This window comes from Terrapene carolina, unplaced genomic scaffold, assembly GCF_002925995.2.
Source record: "Terrapene carolina triunguis isolate 2854851 unplaced genomic scaffold, T_m_triunguis-2.0 Scaffold113, whole genome shotgun sequence".
Lineage (NCBI taxonomy): Eukaryota > Metazoa > Chordata > Testudines > Emydidae > Terrapene > Terrapene triunguis.
In genome coordinates, this window is record NW_020664464.1 from 18,054,583 (window position 1) to 18,075,588 (window position 21,006).

Below are 21,006 nucleotides of genomic sequence, written 5' to 3' on the forward strand. Positions count from 1 at the left end.
TTTCCATGCAGTTTGCAGGCATTTCTCTCATGACTGTTCATTTTAATTTCTGTTTAAAGAGCTTCTTTATTTTTGTGTAGTTTTGAAGTTAAATGCTACTGTGGCGGGTTTCTTTGGCATTTCCACCCCTTACAACAATGTTAAATTTAATTACATTATGGTCGCTATTACCTAGTGGTTCAGCAATATTAATCTCTTGGACCAGATCCTGTGCTCCGCTTAGGGCTATATAAAGAATTGCCTCTCCCTTTGTGGGTTCCAGGACAGTCATTTATGGTGTCTAGAAATTTTATGGTGACATGTTCCCAATCAATATGAGGATAATTGGAATCCCGCATTATTACTGTGTTTTCTAATCTTCCTGATTTCCTCTCTAGTCTTCCTCACATTTCACAATTACTGTAACCATCCTGGTCAGGTGGTCAATAGTATATTCCCACTGCTATACTTTGATTATTCAAGCCTGAAATTTCTATCCATAGAGGTTCCATGGTACAGTTTGATTCAGTTAAGATTTTTACTTTACTTTTACATATAGTGCCTCTCCCCAACCAGCATGACCTACTGTAATTCCTATATATTTTATACCCTGGTATAACCATGCCCCATTGATTATCCTCATTTCACCAAGTTCCCACAATGCCTATTATATCAATATACTCATTAGTACCAGCCACTCTAATCCACTCATCTTAGTATTTAGATTTCTAGCCTTTATATATTAGCATTTGTACATATTGTCAATATTCAGTTGCTTGCCTTCATGCGTTACATTTAAACGGGACTCTTATGTTTGTCTGTTGCTCACTAGCTCCTACCTGTACTTTACTAACTTCTTTCCTGTCCTCTTTACTAGGATATAGACTTTCCCCTTTAATAAATTAATTCTTAAGGGATATCTGTGTCTGAAACGTATGCTCCTCCACATCTTTCAGCTTTCCCCCAGCCCTTAGTTTAACAATCCTCTACAACTTTTTAAATTTTACATGCCAGCAGTCTGGGTCCATTTTTGTTTAGGTGGAGCCCATCCTTCCTGTATAGGCACCTTCTTCCCCAAAATGTTCCCCAGTTCCTAATAAACCTAAAACCCGCCTCCCTACACCATAGTCTCATTCCTGCATTGAGACCCTCCAGTTCTGCCTATCTTTCTGGCCCTACATGTGGAACGGGATGCATTTCAGAGAATGCTGTCATGGAGGTCCAGGACTTTACCTAGTAGCCTAAATTTGGCCCCCATGACCTTTCTCCTCACAATTTGACATCCAGGTTGAATTTGCAGGATTGGGAGGTAGAACAAATGTTTTTAAACTTGTAAACTGATCAGATTTGTTATGGAAATCATACAGACACAATGAATAAGAAACTCCATGATGACATTTTTATAAGATTATTTTCAGACTAGAATAGTACTTTAATTATGGTGATTCAGACTTTCTAGCTGCAGACACAACAAGACAATTGCATTGGGACATGACATACAATAACAGTATTATGTTTACATTGTCAAAGTTATCTTCACAACCAAAAGTCAGAAGTGTTATTTATTTTAAATTAAAGTTTAGATCCTGGAGAAAATGGCAAAATCCACTTCTAATTTGGTTATGGTCACAGACAAATGCCTGGTTCTCCTGTGCTCCAAGGAAGTGGGTTTGAGGGATGAGCGCTCAATCACTATTTTAAAAAACATTTCAGGGCACTGAATGGCTGCACCAAACTTAGTTGGGTCAGAAACACACACACACACACACATACCCTTACACAACAAACTGCTTGTTGAGTAGCAGACAGGGAGAGTTACATTTGATAAGAATCTAGGAAAGATGGAAGTGGGGATCAGAGACTGGCAGGAACAGAGGCACATAACATGGGTGCAGAAAAAGTATTAGAGTTACTGTCACAAGTTCAGAAAAGCAACCGAGGGATACTGCAGTACTACATCATGCTGGCCTTGTATATACTGCTTGCTAACGGGCTCTGGAGTGGAACCCAGGGGTAGAGACCTGGGTTCCCCTACCGTTCGCTGCAGAGTGGCATTCTTTGGGGCAGTGAACAGGAAGACTGTCAGAGTCACTGCAGGAGTGACATAGTCAAGGCAGCAGGCATAAAGACTGTCTGACACTGCTTGTGCAGAGTGACTTGGAAAGACTCCCCCGGAAGGGGAAATCACAGTATGACCCAGCTGGAGGGCCAAGTCATGAAGCAGCCGTACTGCGACTCCATGAGCGGGAGGAGAGTGTAACGGTGGAAGAAAAGAAAAGGGGTGCTGAACTGGGTGGAGCTAATCCCAGAATCGCCAGAAAGGAGTGCCACCCAGTGGTGAATAGAGCACTCCACGACAACACCTCGGATACAACTATACCACACTGGACTCATATCACCTATAAAAAGAAGACATTTGCTTCTTTATGTACTGTTTGAATATACTGTGTCTGAAACCGTAAATCAGAGGGCAGGTTCTCTTCTGCTGATGAGTTTTGCTCAATGCAATGGAGGGGATGGGTTGATTCGTTTGGCTCCTCTGCAACATTGACTAGTAAAGTTTGGGAGCTGCTTTGACTTACACCAGCTGGCAAATTGTTCAGCAGCAGCATGCTCCATTCACATGCTTCCCCACCCTCTACAGTAGGGCTGCAGGGGATGGAGGTGTAGGTGCTGACTTTACCAGCTCTGTGCTGTCTGGTGACTCTCCAATACTATGCTAATCCTCAGCAGGGGAGATATAGTACTTTCTGTTTTTTTTCATTACTCAAAGAGAACAAAGGGAGAGAAGTAGGGCAATAAATCTGCTCCCAGGAATGTAATTCTAATTGTTTAGATTCATAGATTCCAAGGCCAGAAGGGACCTCTGTGATTATCAAGTCTGACTTCCTGCATAACCCAGGCTATAGAGCTTCCCCAAAATAATTCCTAGAGCATATAATTTAGAAAAACAGCTAATCTTGATTTAAAAGTTGCCAGCAATGGAGAATCTACCAGGACCCTTGGTAAATTGTTCCAACAGTTAATTACCCTCGCTTCCAAAAATTTACATCCTATGTCCAATCTGAATTTGTCTAGCCTCAACCTTCAGCCACTGGATTGTCAACAGACTCTTCTGTTAAAGGTTTTGTAAGTGGAATTTTTCTGAACTATCTTCTAATTCAAATGAAGGGGAATAATTCTTCTACTGATAGCAAGACAGCTGAAATTTCTAAGCATTTGGATATGTCTTTGTCAGAGAGTTCAGATGCTGATTACATTTGTTAGTCCTTCAAGGACTTTGGTATACTTTCCTTTGCCAGTTTGTGTCTAGTACAGGTTTATAGGTTAAACACAATTTCTGAGGCTTTGTGAAAAGGATGCAGCCTAGAATGTTTTTAAATAGGGTTTAAAATTCATTTTCATTCTCTGTTGTTCATAAAAACTCTTTGAGAGTCTGACATTGAAATTTGTTTCCGACTCAGTTTATTTAATAATTTTTATAAAAATAAAAAAGTAAGCAGCATGCAACATCTGAATAAAAAAAAATGTTTAGAGGTTACATTAGCAAAGTCTTAACTCCATAATTACAGATTTTTTGTTTAAATGCTGACTGCCCCAATAGCAAAAGAGGGGAACTGAAAAGGTAGATTTTAAAAGAACTGTTATTTTATTAGGTAAAGGATGGTTGGTCTTTTAACTTGAGCATAGGACTGGAAATCACCTCAGGCAATTCACTTACCTTATCTATGCCTCAGTTTGCACAGCTGTGAAATTGGGATATTAATACTTCCTTCCTAGAGGGGCAGTATGAGGTTTAATTCGCTGTTAGACTTCAAGCTACAAGATGCTTGAATAGAGGTGCTATAGAAGCACAAAGTATTATTTTTAGGTTCTTAAAAGCCATGATTCTGACTCCCTTACCTAAAATGTCCCAGCATGCAGTATGCCAGTAATACCACATCCACCATGGAACCCAACTAGAGAGTGGAATCAAGGTTTGGGGATCAGATTGGGTATCTAATGGCACTGGAGTTTGGCTAACAGAAGTAGCAAGTCTGTAATGGTAAGGGATGAGTCAGTGTTACTCTCTGTCGGGTCCAATAGTGCATCAGGATTTGCTAGCGTGGCATCTACATCCATGCAGGCTTCAATGCAGGACTGAGTCTTTAGATCATAAAAACTGAACATGCTTTCACTAATATAAGGAGAGGGTACAATACAAGCAAAACTTGGCTGGCTGCTGCATGACAACCCATCAGCAGTTGGAAAGATAGCTACTATGCCCAAGCCACACCATGGTAGTTATTATCACATGGCCACTCAGGTACTACAGTGATGGACATAGTCTAATAACCTAACTAGATGGATATACTGCAAGGTAGTCTTTAGTTTCAACATATTTGACTCCCCAAAAGTTACCTTGCTTTCTGTAAAATACTTTATTTTTTGAAACGATGTCCTCTGCCTTGCTGTTTATCAATGGGTATCGCAATATGGATTGTTAAGGACAATCAGGTTGCATGCACTGTTTACTCCCTTCCTCTCTCCATATTTATTTGCAGTCCTAATAAGACACTGATTTTGTGAGTGGAAACCCCATCCCACAATCATTTTCAAGCCATGTATCTTCTAAAGCTTTTCTCTATATTTTGGAAGTCTTGCATTTGGGTCAGAGAGAGAAATAAAGTAATTCCATTTACATAGAGATGCTAGATGGGAATTCTTGCATATATCTGTTGGGCTTTTCATTGTTAAGTGCTAGAGTTGCACAGGGATATTACAGAAGATTAATTAAAAAAGTAAATTTTAACCCCCCACCAATTTCTAATTTGATTACTGGGCATTCTTGGAAACAAATCTTTTGAATGTCATTGTGAGAAAAGAATGAAAAAACTGCATTTTAATGGATATGCTTGTATTGAGAAAGGGGAGAGTAGGTACAATGAATGAAATGTTTGTGCCTATAATAATAAAGTATTTACCTCTACAGGAGCATGCTGTTTATATAATTAAAATAAAAATGTATTTCTCAACAAGTTACATGGTACTTGAATGGCAAATGTTGCTATGGCAATACTGAAACAAACAAGAAGGAACTGCATTCAGATGAATCACGACATTATATGTGGAAGACAAAGAATCAAATGTTTTCCAAATGGGGCTAGATATAAAATTATAGCAAACATTTTAATGAGTCTTTTCTTAATTGTTTCATACTGTATGATAAACAAGAGGAGTAAGTAGGAGCAGGGAATTATGTTTCTTATACAGTGTCTCAGCAAAATGCAGTTGAAGGATAGTCTCTCTCACACTCTCGCTCTCCCCACCCCATTGCCCCAATAGGGCTTATTGAAAGTGGTGGTAAAGGAAGGCATTATAGCTTAGTGGCTAGAGCATTGGACTTGGACCAAGGAAACCACAGTTCAATTCCTAGCTGTGCTACGCACCAGCTGAGTGACTGTGGGCACGTCTATTCCCATCTGTAAAATGAGGATAATGAGACTGACCTCTTTTGTAATGCACTTTGAGAGCTAAAAGACAAAAACCACTACATAAGAGCTCAGCATTATTATTAAATAGGGAAGGCACACCAGCCTGCTGTAGATGTGCATCTAACAGCCTCTCCACACTACATGTATGTATTTTCGACTGCTAGGGATGTCTAGTTCTAATAAGCTAGTGTGGATAAGAGAACATATTTCTATACCTAACTATATAAGGATCCTGGGCTAGTCAGCAGACCTATTCTAGCTTTACCACTGACATGCTGTCCTATCCACAGTCCTATTAAAGAAAATGGTTAGAGCACAGAGATCCCTGGTGGTGATGTTATACAATAATTATATAACTAAAAAAACCACGCTAGAACATGGATGTCCTTGACTGTGGGAGACAACTCTATTAACACATGACTATGCCGCTTGTCTGAAGCCTTCTCTCTCTCTCTCCTGGTGTACTACTCTCTAACTGCCATTCAGTGCTCTGAGTACCTCTTTATATGTGTGGAGTGTCTTCAGCTTCCTTCAGTGGGAGAACTGGTAAAAAGGACAAGCTTCCAAGCATCATTAATAGGGGAACAAAAAAGGAATGGAAAAGGTACTCATGTAACAACAGGAAATAGTAACATCCGAAAGGAGACAACTGAAGTGGGGAAAGGCAGGACAGGGCTTGTGAAAAGTAAGATGATGAAGTGCTTGATCTCACCCAATAGAGGGAGGAGCAGAGAGTTGGAGGAAAAAATATTTAAAAACTCTCAGTGAAAGTAGGGGAAATAGGCTCTTTCATCCCTAGAGAAAACTTTTGCAAACTATACTAATGGTGTGAAGAGGAGAGACGTGTCGCCAGGGGAGGAGGTTATTGACATGGAAACATCTGCTTCAAGAAGCCACTTGTAAGGTAAGTGTGCACTGAAGTGGAGGAATCACCTGTAACTGGCCAACAGCACAGCAAAAGAGGCCAGTCTCCTCTTTGCTGCTGCAAGTAGAAGAACCTTATTTTCAAGTTCTCTCTGGTCATGTTTTATGATAAGACTGGTCAAAAAATTGGGTGACCACAGTCCATTGCTGGAGATAGTCATGTATCAAAACTTGTTGCTTTTCCCTTGCCACACTCTCTCCTGCTTCTTTATTTTTTGTTCTCTTCTTTACTATTACTCAACCTCTGTACTCTGAGTGCCACCACACGTCCCCCAGTCAACCAGTTTGGGTTCTACAACCAAAAGAGTAAAGAGAAACCCTATCTTGCAACTAATTGGTTCATGCTCTTTAACAAATGGTAGCCAGTTTCCAGAAGGCAATTGGAACCCACTTCTGCACTACTATCACCTCCCTGACTCAAGTGGTCTGGCACTGGATGGTTGGTGCAAGCTCCTCACACAACTCCAGGGACATTTACTTTCTCATGCAGAAGATCTAGAGCCCCTCCAGGTCATCCCAGATCTGCAGGACAATTTGTTCCCATCGTGCTGTGGTAATTGTCTTTCACAGAAACACTAGTCTACCCATGGAAAATAAGCACCAACTGTGGCATTCATTAGGCCTGTCCAGTCTGCCATGAATTAATCCCCCTCCGAGTACCACCACTTTTTTTTTTTTTTTTTGGTCTCAGAAAGAGCTCCTGGAATGCCATCCAGCATCTTGCTGATTGTTCTGCTGCATAAACCATTTACCCACAAGCAGGAGCAGCTGATCAAATAGATCCATGCCTTGTCTCTGGGTCGGAATGCACAGAAGTGAGGAGCATGCACAGCCAGATGTGCCTCAGAAAAAAACTGCATTTGAAATGTTGCTGGCTGAAAGCACTTATGCATAGGGGTCTGAAAAGGACAGACAAATTCTCCCATAACACGCCACAAATCAAGGATTAGAGCGGCTCCAGGTGGTGAGGATGTACAGGACTATGGGATATGCACCCATAAATCCAAGCACGAATCACATGTTTGTAGCTACAGCACCAGTATGGACACAGCTACATGGGGTCTTACACATGTGAGAGTCTGCAGAGTGGACTCTGGCAGTGGACTTGGCTAACACGCGAATGCATGTGCACAAGTCAGGATGCAAGTACACACACTACAGACATATCCTTAGTTATGGCATGCGAATTTATCTTAATGAAGAGCTTCTTTTCATAAGATGACACTAGAAAATTGTAAGCTCTTTGGAGCAGGGACCATCTCTTTGTTCTGTGTTTGTAGTGTCTAGCAAATGGGGTCCTGATCTATGACCCAGACCTCTAGGCACTTCCATAAGTAATAGTTAATAATAAGAGCCTTATAATGACTAACTAGTACTTACTGATACTCTGGTCACTAAACAGCAATCTATAAATACTTTGAAATGGACAAAGTATTATTTTCTTCATTTCCCAAATATGTGCGTGTGAGAGAGCGTGTGTGCACGCTTGCAAAATACTAATGTATTGTAACTCTGTACTACAGTTGCAGTGAGATGTTTAACATTTCATTTTTAAATGAACAAGGAAAGCACATTACCAAACAGAGGTACCGACTTCAAGCCTGTGTAATTATAGTGGAGTCAACAGGCCAAATTCTGCTCTCATGGGTACAACTCCCATTCATTTCAGGGGGAATGGCTTCTGTGTAAATGAGAGCAGAATTCTTTCTTATTGAGTTCCAGTGTACCAGTTGGCAAGAAGTGTCTGGGAACAATGAACAAATACACTAGCTTCTAACAGTTTGTCCATCCACAGACAGAACTGTGTGCGGGAGTTTTCTGTGAAGTGGGATGTGCAGGCTTCTAACTGCTGTTTAAACCTATCATTCTGTTATAACTATTTACTATTTGTATTACTGTACCACCTAGAAACCCCAGCCAAGACTGGGTCCTCCAGTGCTAGCCACTGTACAAACACCTAGTAAATGGCAATCCCTTCCTCAAATTGCTCATCTTCTAGCCAAGATAAACAAAGGGTGGGAGAGGAAACAGAGATGTAAAGTGACTTGCCCCAGGTCACACACCAAGTCAATTGCAGAGCCAGAAATTGAACTCTCCTAACTCCCTGTCCAGTGCTTTAGCCACAAGACTACACTGCTTCCCCTCTTAGAACCTTTTCCCGTGTTTGCTGAAACTGAAAGGCCCACATATCTACACAGTGTAGGAGGTGCCCATCCTCCACCACTTCTGATCAGCCCAAACCCTCTTCTCTTTGTGAAGCAGAACTGCATCTCTTGCACTGCCAAGGGACCCTCTTTGGCTACACCAGCAGTATTGCACCAGAATGAAATTCAGTTTGGCAATGAGAGCTTGTGGGTGCTCTACACCACTTAAATCCTGCCCTGTTCCCATGCAGGGAGAGGTCAAGTGGAGGAAGATTTTAAGGGTGTGCTGCTGGAGGAACTACTGCAGAGCTAGTGGCTTAAAACCAATGGAGGTTAATGGTTGGCCTCTATTCTGGGTCATAGAGGGGCTGCTCTTTACAGCCCTGCAAGGGTGTGTGTTTGTGTGCACATGGATTCCATCTTCCCAACCTCCCTGGAGTTTCCCCACACAGAGCTTGACCCCTGAAGGCTTTGTTAGTAGAGGAGTAGCTTTTACCTCCCTAATGAAAACCATCTTACTGCAAACACTGCTTTGTGTCCAAAAGGCCCACAGAGCTGATATGGGGGCATCTTATGTCATCTTCACTGAAATGGAGTCAATGTGATCGGTGGATTAATTAGAACAGTTTCATGTATATTAGCTCCAGCTGACCCATGGACCTGAAAAGTTGTTAAAAGGATTTATTTACAACATTAACGTCTCATGGACTTGCATTCACATCAAAGCCATAAAGACGTCAATGCAAATGAGACTGAGATGTCAGTGGGAGACTTTTTTTAAAAACATGTTTATTTTGTATTCGTTATTTTATAGGAGCATTAAAACAGCAAAGGGAATTAAATACAAATACAACTGTAAAATGTCTGAAGCCAGCAAGCTATTGTTATTGTGTCCTTTAAGGGGCACTGTCAAATTGTTTAGGACCATAACGTAGGTCTGCTTTTAAAAATTAAATAAATAAAAATAACACTTGGTCATGCTGAGCTCCGGGCTATCAGCATCTGGCCCTAACCTTTAGAGGTGACATTCAGGTAGTGAGTGGTATTTATTCCTTGCCCTTCCCTCAAAAGCTGTTGCCTCCAGATGAATCTGTGAATACTATATTTTGGTTTGGCTTTTGAATGTGAGGTGGAAACAGGAAACTGTAGGGAAGACAAAATATTTTTGTTTCTCTCTTTTCCTCCTTTACATGTTCAGTATGGGGGGGAGGGGGGGCTATGAAGATAGTGATCTTGCCTTAGCCATTAGCTGTAATATATTATGTTGTACAATATGAGATTTACCTAACCCACTTCCTGTGACCACTATCTTTTAATCATAGAGGCTGGACATAAACCCCTCAATTCTGCTAATGCACACACCAGTACAGCATCCCATTGAGGTCAATGGAACTCCATGAGGATGCAAGGGCCTGTATATCCAGCTCTATTTGAAGGGATGTGGCCTATATTCTGCCTTTATGATTTTAGGAGATACTAAAGTAGAATTTTTTTGTGATTTTGATATTGTTCCTTACCCCCATATACCATGTACTTTGAGCATATGCAGTGGCTTAGTCTATAATATGGCCATGATTTAATTCCATTTTTGGACTAGAGCTAAGTGAATAATTGATTTATTTAGTTCAGGGGCCAAACTGAAAAAAATCTGAAAAGAATTTCAGCCAAAACTAATTTTGGGATCCCCCCCTCACTGAAGTGAGAAAAAAAAAGTTTCGGGTAAAATCAAATGTTTTGTTCTATCCCCCAATTTTTTTTTCCCTGCCAGTTTTTGGTTTTGTTTCAAGTTGAATGAAACACTTCTTGAATTTGAACCAAATCTGAACTTATGAATCATGTAATCTTTAACAGAACCCCTCAAGATTTGGCCCAGGATTGATAAACAAGCAACCCACCTATACGGACAATACGTTTACTTAGAATCTTGTTTCAAATATCGAATATTTTTTCTTAAAATTTGGGAAAATATTTGATAAAACCTAATATCACAGAAATCTTTCCAGAAATTCTTTGTATTCCTAAAACATTCACTTGCAGTGCTTATAACCTAGTGCATAACAGCCAGAAAAGAAAAAAAATGACCAAAAGAAAAGTGAAATTATGATAAAAAAATGGATGAAATGCAAAAAGCAACATCATACATGGGAAAAAGGACATCAGATTTTAAAATTATTTCAATTTCAATAATCTGTGATGGTGATAAGTGTCACACGGAAGAAGAGAAGACAAACATTTCAGGTGCCTACCACCCCTCAGAATTTGGTTCCATTAAGTGGCTCTGACATGCAAAGGCATAAAAGCTTATAGTATATTTAATGTAAGATCACCCACTGTTCTTGTGGGCTGCAGTATATGCAAGCACAGCAGAGGGAGTCAAGGATAAATGTCAGACTTAGTTAGGAATTTTCTAGCTTGAGTCAGTTTGACTTAGTTCCCGGAGGACTGCTGTTTAGCTGTTTCAGAGGGACTTGGATAAGTATCTCCAATTATCATGAATGAGAATTATGTGCTGCAGTTCTTCATGCTCTGTTCCTAAACAAACATTACTTTGTGTATCTTGTTTGCATTTAATAATGTTATAATTTAATATAGACCAATAGTCAGCTTTTCCCCTGCCTGGGTTATTCCTTCATAGGGTGAATGAAAAATCCACAAATTCAAACTTGGGAAGTTTCCTGATAATTCTCCGTTGGGAGGAGCATGGGGATTTGCCCCTCTTCACTCCAAAAAATAGTCAGGAGAATCCTCAAAGATCTGCATGGATTTGAGGGACCACATGAGGAAAAGGGCTTCCACACATAGTCACTTGCCTCCCAGCCCCTACACAGCCTGACTTCTACAGTAGCCAGGATGCCAGTGACTCTCCATATTGAATCCTCAGCCCTAATTTGTAGTAGTGGATGGACAGTCAGGCCAATCTATAGGAGTGTAGTGGATGCAGTCCACTGCTTTCCACTATCTGGGATTTTTGGCTAGCACATGTGGAATGTGCATAGACACGTTGACCAAGCTCTCATCTGCCCCCAATCCATTTCCCTAGTGGCGAGAACCACTGTGGAGCACAGCTGTGTGATTTACAGGGGCTGCAGAATTTCCCTGCACAGCGGTGATGTGGCATTGCAGCTGCTTTGACATTTAATGTGGCCATGTATTTGCTTATCTGATCCACGCTAGTCCAGGGTTTAATTTAGCGGCTCCATCTTGAAGGCTGAGGCTTTCTTTCTTTCCATTATAAGCCTGATTTTGGCTTACCTGCTAAAATCCTCAAGGTGGTCCTTCTCATTTCAAATGTGTCCACAAATTGTATCCAATTTGAAGAAGAAAATATATTTTTCAAAATTTCTAATTAGATATCTAGCATACTGAAGGCAATCATTCCCCACTCATCATTTAAATTGTAAGTGGCATCAATTATACAGGTATAACCAAACACAGATTGTGTATCTATATTATACAGATATCCTGGACCCAGTTCAGTATAGAACAGGGGTCTCAAACTCAAATGACCACGAGGGCCACATGAGGACTAGTACATTGGCCCGAGGGCCGCATTAACTGACACCACCCCCCCCGCCGCCCTCGGCCCGGCCCCCACTCCACCCCTTCCATGAGGCCCCGCCCCTGCCCCACCTCTTCCCTGCCCCCATTCCAACCCCTTCCCTGAAATCCCCACCCCAACTCTGCCCCCTCCCTGCCCCCAGGGGGCACAGGAGGGGTGTGGGGTGTGGCAGGGGCTCAGGGCAGGGAGTTGGGGTGTGGGGTGCAGGAGGGGTGCGGGGTACAGCAGGGGGTCAGGGTGCAGCAGGGGGCTCAGGGCAGGGGTGCAAGAGGAGTGCGGGATGTGGCAGGGGGCTCAGGACAGTGGGTTGGGATGCAGGTGGGGTGCAGGGTGAGGCAGGGGGTTCAGGGCAAGGGTTCGGTGCAGGAGGGGTGCAGGGTACAGCAGGGGGTCGGGGTGCAGGAGGGATGCGGCATGGGGCTCAGGGCAGTGGGTTTGGATGCAGGAGGGGTGCGGGGTGAGGCAGGGGGTTCAGGGCAGGGGGTTGGGGTGCAGGGTGTGGCAGGGGGCTCAGGGCAGGGGGTTCGGCTGCAGGAGAGGTTCAGGGGGCAGGATCTGGCCCGGCGCGTACCGGGAGCAGGGCAGGATCCCTGCCTGCCTGTCTGCCCTGCCCCCACACTGCTCCGGGAACAGGCTGGAACGTGGGGAAGGGGGGGGGGGCGGAGGGGCTGTGTGTTTCTGTTGCTTCAGGCACAGCCCCCAGCAGTTCCCATTGGCCGCGGTTCCCCATTCCCGGCCAATTGGAGCTGCTGGGGGCGCTGCCTGAAGCAACAGCAACACACAGCCCCTCTGCCCCGCCTTCTCTTCCCGGAGTGGTGCCGGGCAGGGCAGGCAGGCAGGCAGGGAGCCTGCCCTGCCCCCGGTGCACGTCCGGCTAGAGCCGCTCTAGGTAAACACTGGGAGAGGGCAGGGGGGCTGCGAGGGGCTCACGGGCCGCAGAAAATAACCCCGCGGGCCACATGCGGCCCCCGGGCCGCGTGTTTGAGACCCCTGGTATAGAACTTGCAAGAAAAGAACAAAGGTTAGAACAGGATGAAACATGTTTAGTATTGGAAAGACTCTCTCTCTAAAATTTGAAACCAATGATAAAAATGATGTTTGGCGGTTGCTATTGTCAATACTCTATCTGTAAGATGTACAGTACATTGTCTTTTCTCAATTTAAAGATGTGCACAGACTGCAGACTTCTTAAAGCCCTTGTGAAAAAAGATGGAGGGAAGATAGTGGTGGTAAAGTCACTGTATCAATATAGAAATCTTTTCCAAATGTAAGATGTCCACAGCCATAACGTCTTGATTCTGCACCATTCAAGTCAATGAGAGTTTTTTCATTGACTGGAATGGGAGCAAAATCAAGCCCATAGTCTATGGACTACTTAAAGCAATGGCTCTCAACCTTTCCAGACTCCTGTACCCCTTTCAGGAGTCTGATTTATCTTGCCTACCCGCAAGTTTCTCCTAACTTAAAAACTACTTCCTTACAAAATCAGACAAAAATACAAAAGCGTCACAACAAACTATTACTGAAAAATTGCTGACTTTCTCATTTTTACCATATAATTATAAAATAAATTGATTGGAATATGTATATTGTACTTACATTTCAGTATATAGAGCAGTATAAACAAGTCATTGTCTGTATGAAATTTTAGTTTCACTGACTTTGCCAGTGCTTTTTATGTAGCCTGTTGTAAAACTAGGCAAATATCTAGATGAGTTGATGTACTCCCTGGAAGACCTCTGCGTACCCCAGGGGTACACGTACCTCTGGTTGGGAACCAGTCTTAAAGTTCTTAGAAAATCCTTGATCCAAACATAACACTTTTGAGGGGACGACGGGAGCCTGGCATCACTATGGGGGAAGAATCAAAGTTGTTTGGGTGTTCTAAACTGTGGATTTATATACTTTCAAAGGTTTGGGTTATATTTACTTGTAACCTTAGCTTTCCTGGGTGTCTAATTGTTGTTTTCTTAAAATTGTTTCTCTCTGCCTTAATTTCATATTAAAATTTTAAATCTGATAATACAATGTAGCCAGACAATTCTTGTCTAACTGCTAGCGGTGGAGTTCTGGGGCTGGAGGACTATAAAAAACACACAGAAAATGATAAATTCAGAGATCAAAGATGTTTGAGAAATGTTTGCAAGCGAGTGTGGTCAATCAAGTAAAATTAAGCTTTCACGTCTGTGATTTAAAACAACTCTCTTAAAAAAGATTATTTGAAAATTAGGTTAATTGAGTCCCACTAGGTAATATCAACTATAAATTTGTTAGTCTCTAAGGTGCCACAAGTACTCCTGTTATTTTTGCGGATACAGACTAACACGGCTGCTACTCTGAAACAAAACAAGATGTTCGCCTTTGTCTGATGATACCAAGTCAGACTGTTAAGATCTCTCTTTTCCTGGTGTACCACCTTGTTATTTGGTTAGACTTGAAATATGTCAGCCTTTTGCAACTGTTAATCTTTTTATTTTGACTCCATAAATAAACCTTAAATAAATGATACCTAATAAAGGCATATGCACAGCAGCTGTAACCCATAACCTTTACAAAGTTAAAATTTAAATCTGTACACTCTAAATATTAAGCAGAATTTTTTGTTTTGTTTCACATTTTCTCTCCTCTAACAAGAGGAAATTGGTTTGCTCTGTGTTTCCTCTGGGCCATCAACATTAATACTGATGGGAAGCAAACAGCCATCTCACTTTCCCCATGCCAGGTGTTCACTGATTGTAAAACTGAATAATGGATAATAATACATCCTAGTCTATTTATCAATCCACATATCTTTTTACAATGCAAAAGAGGTCATTTGAGACTCTGTGTAGGTTTTTTCAACTATCTATTCATCAACAACAAGCTGTCTGTAAAGGCTGCTGTGTGAAAAAGAGGCCACATTACCTGGAAACAATAATGGAGTGTGACACTGCATGAAATTGTAATTAGGTTTGACCAGGGCCAGGATACAGTTGCTATAATCAGTATCACTCAGAATTAATTTCACACTTATGAAAGGATATGAGGTGAGATTGATTTAATGGTGACCAAAGTTACCCTATTTCTCATAAGCCCAAAACCTTTTGAAAGGGGACCGGGGGGGGGGGGGGGGGGGGGGAGGGGAAGAGAGAAAGAAAATTGAGAGATGATCATCATATTATTAGCACCATGGCGAGCACCCTGATCCCCTTAAAGTGTTGCCATTTTAATGAGCTCTAAGGGAATAACAACATGGTGATTATCTTCTGAACTCCTAGACCTTTGTATTGCTCTTTAGGTTTCTAAAGGTAAAACTAAAACACTAAAAATGTAATTCCACCCTTTCATAAATTTCACATTTAAAAAAAGAGATGTATGCAGAGAGCAGCATTTTAATCTTTACAGGGCAGAGGTGTAACAAACAATGAAGTTGGGAGTATACCTTATTTAGAAAGCACTTGATAGGCAGTCAGTCCAGATGCACATCTTATTTTGCTGTGTCTTCAAATGAGTAAACAGGATTTTTCCAAGAAAAATTAAGGGGCAGGAGAGAGACTAGTTCTCCAATTGCATCTTGATTGCTGTGCACAACTCATGAGTCCATTTACCTTCCAGTCAAGTAATAACAACTCCCCCCTTCAGCAATGGAAAACCACTTGAACCAATGGTATTTTAGAGTAAATGCAATGTAATTTTCTTTTTAGATTTATAATTCAGAAAAAGAAAAAGCTTGTGAGGGGTGAAGGATGGGGCAAGAAGAATGTAGAGCATTTTGGTCTTAAGGCTATGGAATCATTATACCAATGTTATATTCCACATGTTATCTATTTTCTTGCATTCTTCCTCTTTTTCAATCTCACTGCCAAGTGACTGCTAATAAATAGACTTAACACATACCATCTGTTGTTATACTCTGGCCCTCTCCACAGTGCCCTCTTGTTTACTACAGCATTACATTTAATCAGTTTTCATTTGCCTCTGACATTTAAAAACCACAGAGACCCAGGTGAACCAGACCATTTCAAATCACTGCTAAGCTGCATAAAACACCTCCTCATACATATGTTACTACATGTTCTTCTCTTTCAATTTTAGGAGCCAATTAGTCTTGGGCTACATCCTAGTTCTGTTTGTTTGAGGAAGGGAGGTTGTTATTAATGTACCTTACTGGAAGGGCGGATGTGGAGATGGGGGTCAAGCCCTATATGGTTTAAAACATTAGATTTGATAAGTGAGGATTAATAGATTAGATAATTAGAATTTGCCCCCTTAATCCCCTTTCCACTTTTATTAGGTTTCCTCCTTGCTCAGCCGCAATCTAATCAGGAGCCAAATGCCGCTCTCATTGGAGTCTATGAAAAAATGCCATTGACTTCAATGAGAGCAGGATAGGGGCTATGGAGATAAACACTTCTATTTGCAGATCAAAATAGTCTCATCTTCACTTATTTACCCCTTAAATGGGAGCAGGAGCTCTTCAGAAATCAGTTTACTAATGTTCTTAAATTCAACTCAGGCAATATGCAGGGTGCATGGGGATTTAACATAACATTACTTTTGAATATCACAAAGGAGCTGTAGTGAGTGAGTACACACACATCAACTTCATGATGAAGAAATAAAAATATTTTAGAAATGTAGCTGACTACTAGGTGAAATAAAACCACATTCCTGCCTGAACGTGATTCAATACTGGGAAATTTTAGTCCAGGGTATATCTACACAGCAAAAAAAGATCCACCGCAGTGAGTCTCAGAGCCTAGGTCAACTGACTCAGGCTCATGCTGCAGGGCTAAAAAATAGCAGTGTAGATGTCTGGCCTCACGCTGAAGCCCAGGCTCTGAAACCTACGAAAGGGGGAGGTCTTAGACTGCAATTTTCAGCCCCTCAGCGCAAGTCCTGTGAGCCCGAATCAGTTGACGTGGGCTGATACTTGCTGAAACTTTTTCTTTTTTGCTGCTGTGTAGACGTACCCTACTTACTACTGTCATTATAATTACATCACTTGTATAGTTTTAGACCATTTCAACAATGGCCATTGTGTGCTTGTAAACTAGTGGAGTTCCCACTCTACTCTGCAAATAATTTACACACATTGGCTAATATTTTCAGATCTGAGTGCCTAAAGTTTGGCTCCTAAATCCACACATTTGTTACATAAATGAGGGTGGTCTGATTTTTCAGAAGTTCTGAGAATGCACAGATCCCACTGAAGTGGAGGGGAGTTGCAGGTGGTCAGTATTTTTGAAAATCAGGGCACTTGTACACAGTGACAAGATATGGATTCATTTCTTCATCTCTAGAATAAGAGCAGGATTTGGGGTGGGAGGTGAATGCAGATCTCGGCACTTAACTAAAAGTGGCTGATTTTCAAAAGGTATGGATGGGCTTTAGAGTAGGTAGAGGATGCAGCCACATAACCCTATGGAACCTAGGGGTCCCTGGTTAAGGAAGCTCTAGTTCCATGGAGGGTCCCTCCCTCACACCCTGCTCTTACTCAGCAAAATCCCTCTCCCCACCTTTAGATGGGAATATGGTGTGGAGAATGGTTGCTTCTTGCCTCCAACTCCTCCCACTCACAACTCTGCTTCCCATAGTTTCATGGAGCACTGACCCTATGGAGCTCTAGCTGAGGGACTTCAGTGAGGTCCCCAGGAATGAGAGAGGATGTCATGGAACTGCAGCTGCCCCCAGCAGGATGCATCCTATACTTTTAGGAGTGGAGAGGATGATTGGGCCCCATGTTATTTAATTACTAAACTGTAACAGCTCTTTTGTAGGATTTAGGCACCTTTTAGATAAATAGTTGTTTTAGATAGCCAGAGCATAACAGTTCAGAAGGGGCAATGACACATGCATTTTACATAAGTTGTAAGTTAATACTTGCAGTTTTAAAATTAAATTGATATTTAAAAACCTTGTTATCAAGATATGCCAGTAAATATTGGTTTAGACTGAAATATCTTAATGTTATTCTTGTTGCTCCCAATCTTTGCAGCCTGAACATTTTGCAAGCACTCACAGTGCATTCTGTGCTAGAGAGTGACATAATTCTAAACCTGCTTTCCTGCATATTTCTCCTGTCTATTTAATTTGTATTGAATTTTTTATGATAATATGAAACTAAAAGGAATCATGAATTTTATTAACATATGATGTATTTTACTGATAAATGCAGAACTCAAAGACCAAAATATAGCACAGGCCTTTTAAAATGTACGCAATGCCCCTAAAGTTGTATTAATTTGCAAAAGTTTCCAACATGCTAAGGGTGATGAATATAAATACAATATGCAGCACACAAAAAATAAAGTATCAGGAGAAAAATATAAAACAACCACCAAAATAAACATGCTTGATAGCCAAAATAACAATTAACTTATTATTGTTTAACTTTTATATGTTAGTAGTAGCCAGAGAATGCCCCATCAGGACCATGGCCCCATTATATTAGATGGAGACAAAATATTTAGAACTGACAGGCTTTAAGACTCCAGTTCTGCAACAGGCACCTCATCCCTACACCCATGCTAAGCTCCATTGATGTCATTGGGACTTCATTGTCTCCAATGGGATTATTCATCTGCATAAAGTTAAGCATGTATATAAATATTTGGAAGATCTGGACGTACAGACTTGGACAGGGGAGAGCTATATTTATAGTTACAAGGGGCCAGATGTGCCTATAAATAGAGATAGGCACTTTTGAAAATCCCACTGTGTGCATATCTGCACCATTAGGTGCCTAATACCCCTGGCCCAGAGACAGGTCTCCTTCAAGGCCCAACCCTCCACATTTTCTTTAGGGTGAGATTCATCACCACACACCCTCCCTTCCACCTGAAGTAATCAGGCTTTGTATGGGCTCTCCGCAGGGGCTGTAGAATATAGAGGATTTCAGCCATTACTTTTCTTTGCTGAAAATTGTATCTTCCTAATGCTTTCAGAAAACAAAAGCTCCCTCTTTGTAATACATTCTTGCTCTACAATTTGAATCCATTATTATGCTAATAGAGCTATGCATATTAAAATATTTAAAATTTTGTTATTGTAATATTCAAAAACTGTGCCTCAGTTAAATTTTTAAGTTTTCTTTTTAAAAAAGATACCAAAAGTCCACATTGAGAACTAAAACCCTTTAAAACATCATTATAAATGAAGACATTATATATATATATATAAAAAACAGGAAAAGTCAAATTTATATTTCACTTCCTATGAAATTGGCAGTCTGGATTTAATTAAAAAAAAAAAAGAATTCTTTAAAAGGAACCACCGCCCTCTTTCCTCCTTAACTGGGCCTAACTTTAAAACCATAGAAAATCTTCACAATTTAATCATCAGTCTCAAAATACACCCGTACTTTAAAAGAAGGAAAAGAAATCCTGTCAGGATCTGTTCCTCTCCTCACAGCTGGAGTCAGATAAGGGGAGGTTACACCAGGTCTGGAGACTTTTTACCTTTACAAATATTTCTGTATGAAGGGACTGGATAACTCAGGGACTTGGTAATAGGATGCTGAACCTTTTGCCTCTAGGTCACCAGTCTGTTTGTTAATAACTGATCATTGTTGATTGTTGGCTAGTGGTCTGTATGAAAGGGGTATGTGGTCTCAGTTCAGTTTCAAGTGAACAAATGACCCTTCCACAGAAACCTAACCTCCATCCCTGGCACCTCTCTTACTAATCTCAGCAGAGCACCGAGGGAGCAGTGAGACATGGAGACTGAACTCTTCTCTTGGCCCAGAAAGGTGGTCTTGCCAAACGGGACTGAGGCACATTGGCTGCATAGTGTGGGGGACACTTGGTGCTTTTGCTACATGTGCTGGACCTTGAGAAATCTGGCAATTTCATGAGCAGCAAATTTACTATAAATAAAATAAGTTCTTCTGTGAAAGCTATTCTGATAATAATATAATAAAGCAGAATTTTTCTGAAGAAGTCTTGTTAGATTTCCTTCATATAAACTGGAAAGCTTTGACTGAACCAAACAGGTACAGTATATGTTTAAAGTGCCAAAACCTTTTGGTGATTTGCCTTCAATTCTCTGATGATTTTTTCACATATATACTTATTTCTGCAGATACCTTACCCTGCTTCCACTAATGATTAAAGGCCCAATTCTGCCACAGATTAAATAGGACAACTCATGAGTAAAGCACCAGTTATGAAAGGAGATGCATGCAGGCAGATCCCTCTATCACCCAGAGCCCGATTAGAATCAGTGGGGCTCCATGCAGGCACAGGTGTCTACCTGCCTCTCTCTGTAGCATCAGGGCCTAAAGTACTGAACATAACTAAGGGTGGGAGAATTACACCCGAAACAGACATGGGGAAAAAAAAAGGCAGCTGGAAATAGATTTTGTCTGAGAATTATTGGATCAGCTGCTTTTGTATTTCAGTATTTTCACTTGAAAGTTCCAGGAGTAATGTTAAAATTACTTGTAAATAGCAAGAAAAGGAGGATCCATAATGCACTCATGTCTTCTCTGATGCCTAAGTGATTATAAATATAACAAAACTGCTCTTTTAAAATTCAGAAAGTGCATTCTGGAGTGTTTTAAAGACACCATCTGAGACCTGAAGCAAACCACAAAGACATTTAGAAGGAGCAAAACATGATTTTTTAAATTGCAATTTACAAGAGTGCAGCTGAAAGATGGTCTGCAATATTAAATGAACAGTATATACCATTGTTGGCTGTAAACAGAGTGCTTCTTCTAACTCCAACTAAAGCTCCAATTCATTTCTAATTATGGTGTCTCTTGGAAGAGCCTTTCACATTTCTGTATCTCTTAGAGATACACACATTTCTGGTAATTAAACACAAAACAAAAACAGTAGCTTATCTTGTATTTGGACAGTGTTTTTCTACCAAGAAAGTGGAATTATTATATTTCAGTCATTATTTATACTGGAGGTAGGCAAAATGACATACATTTTAATTC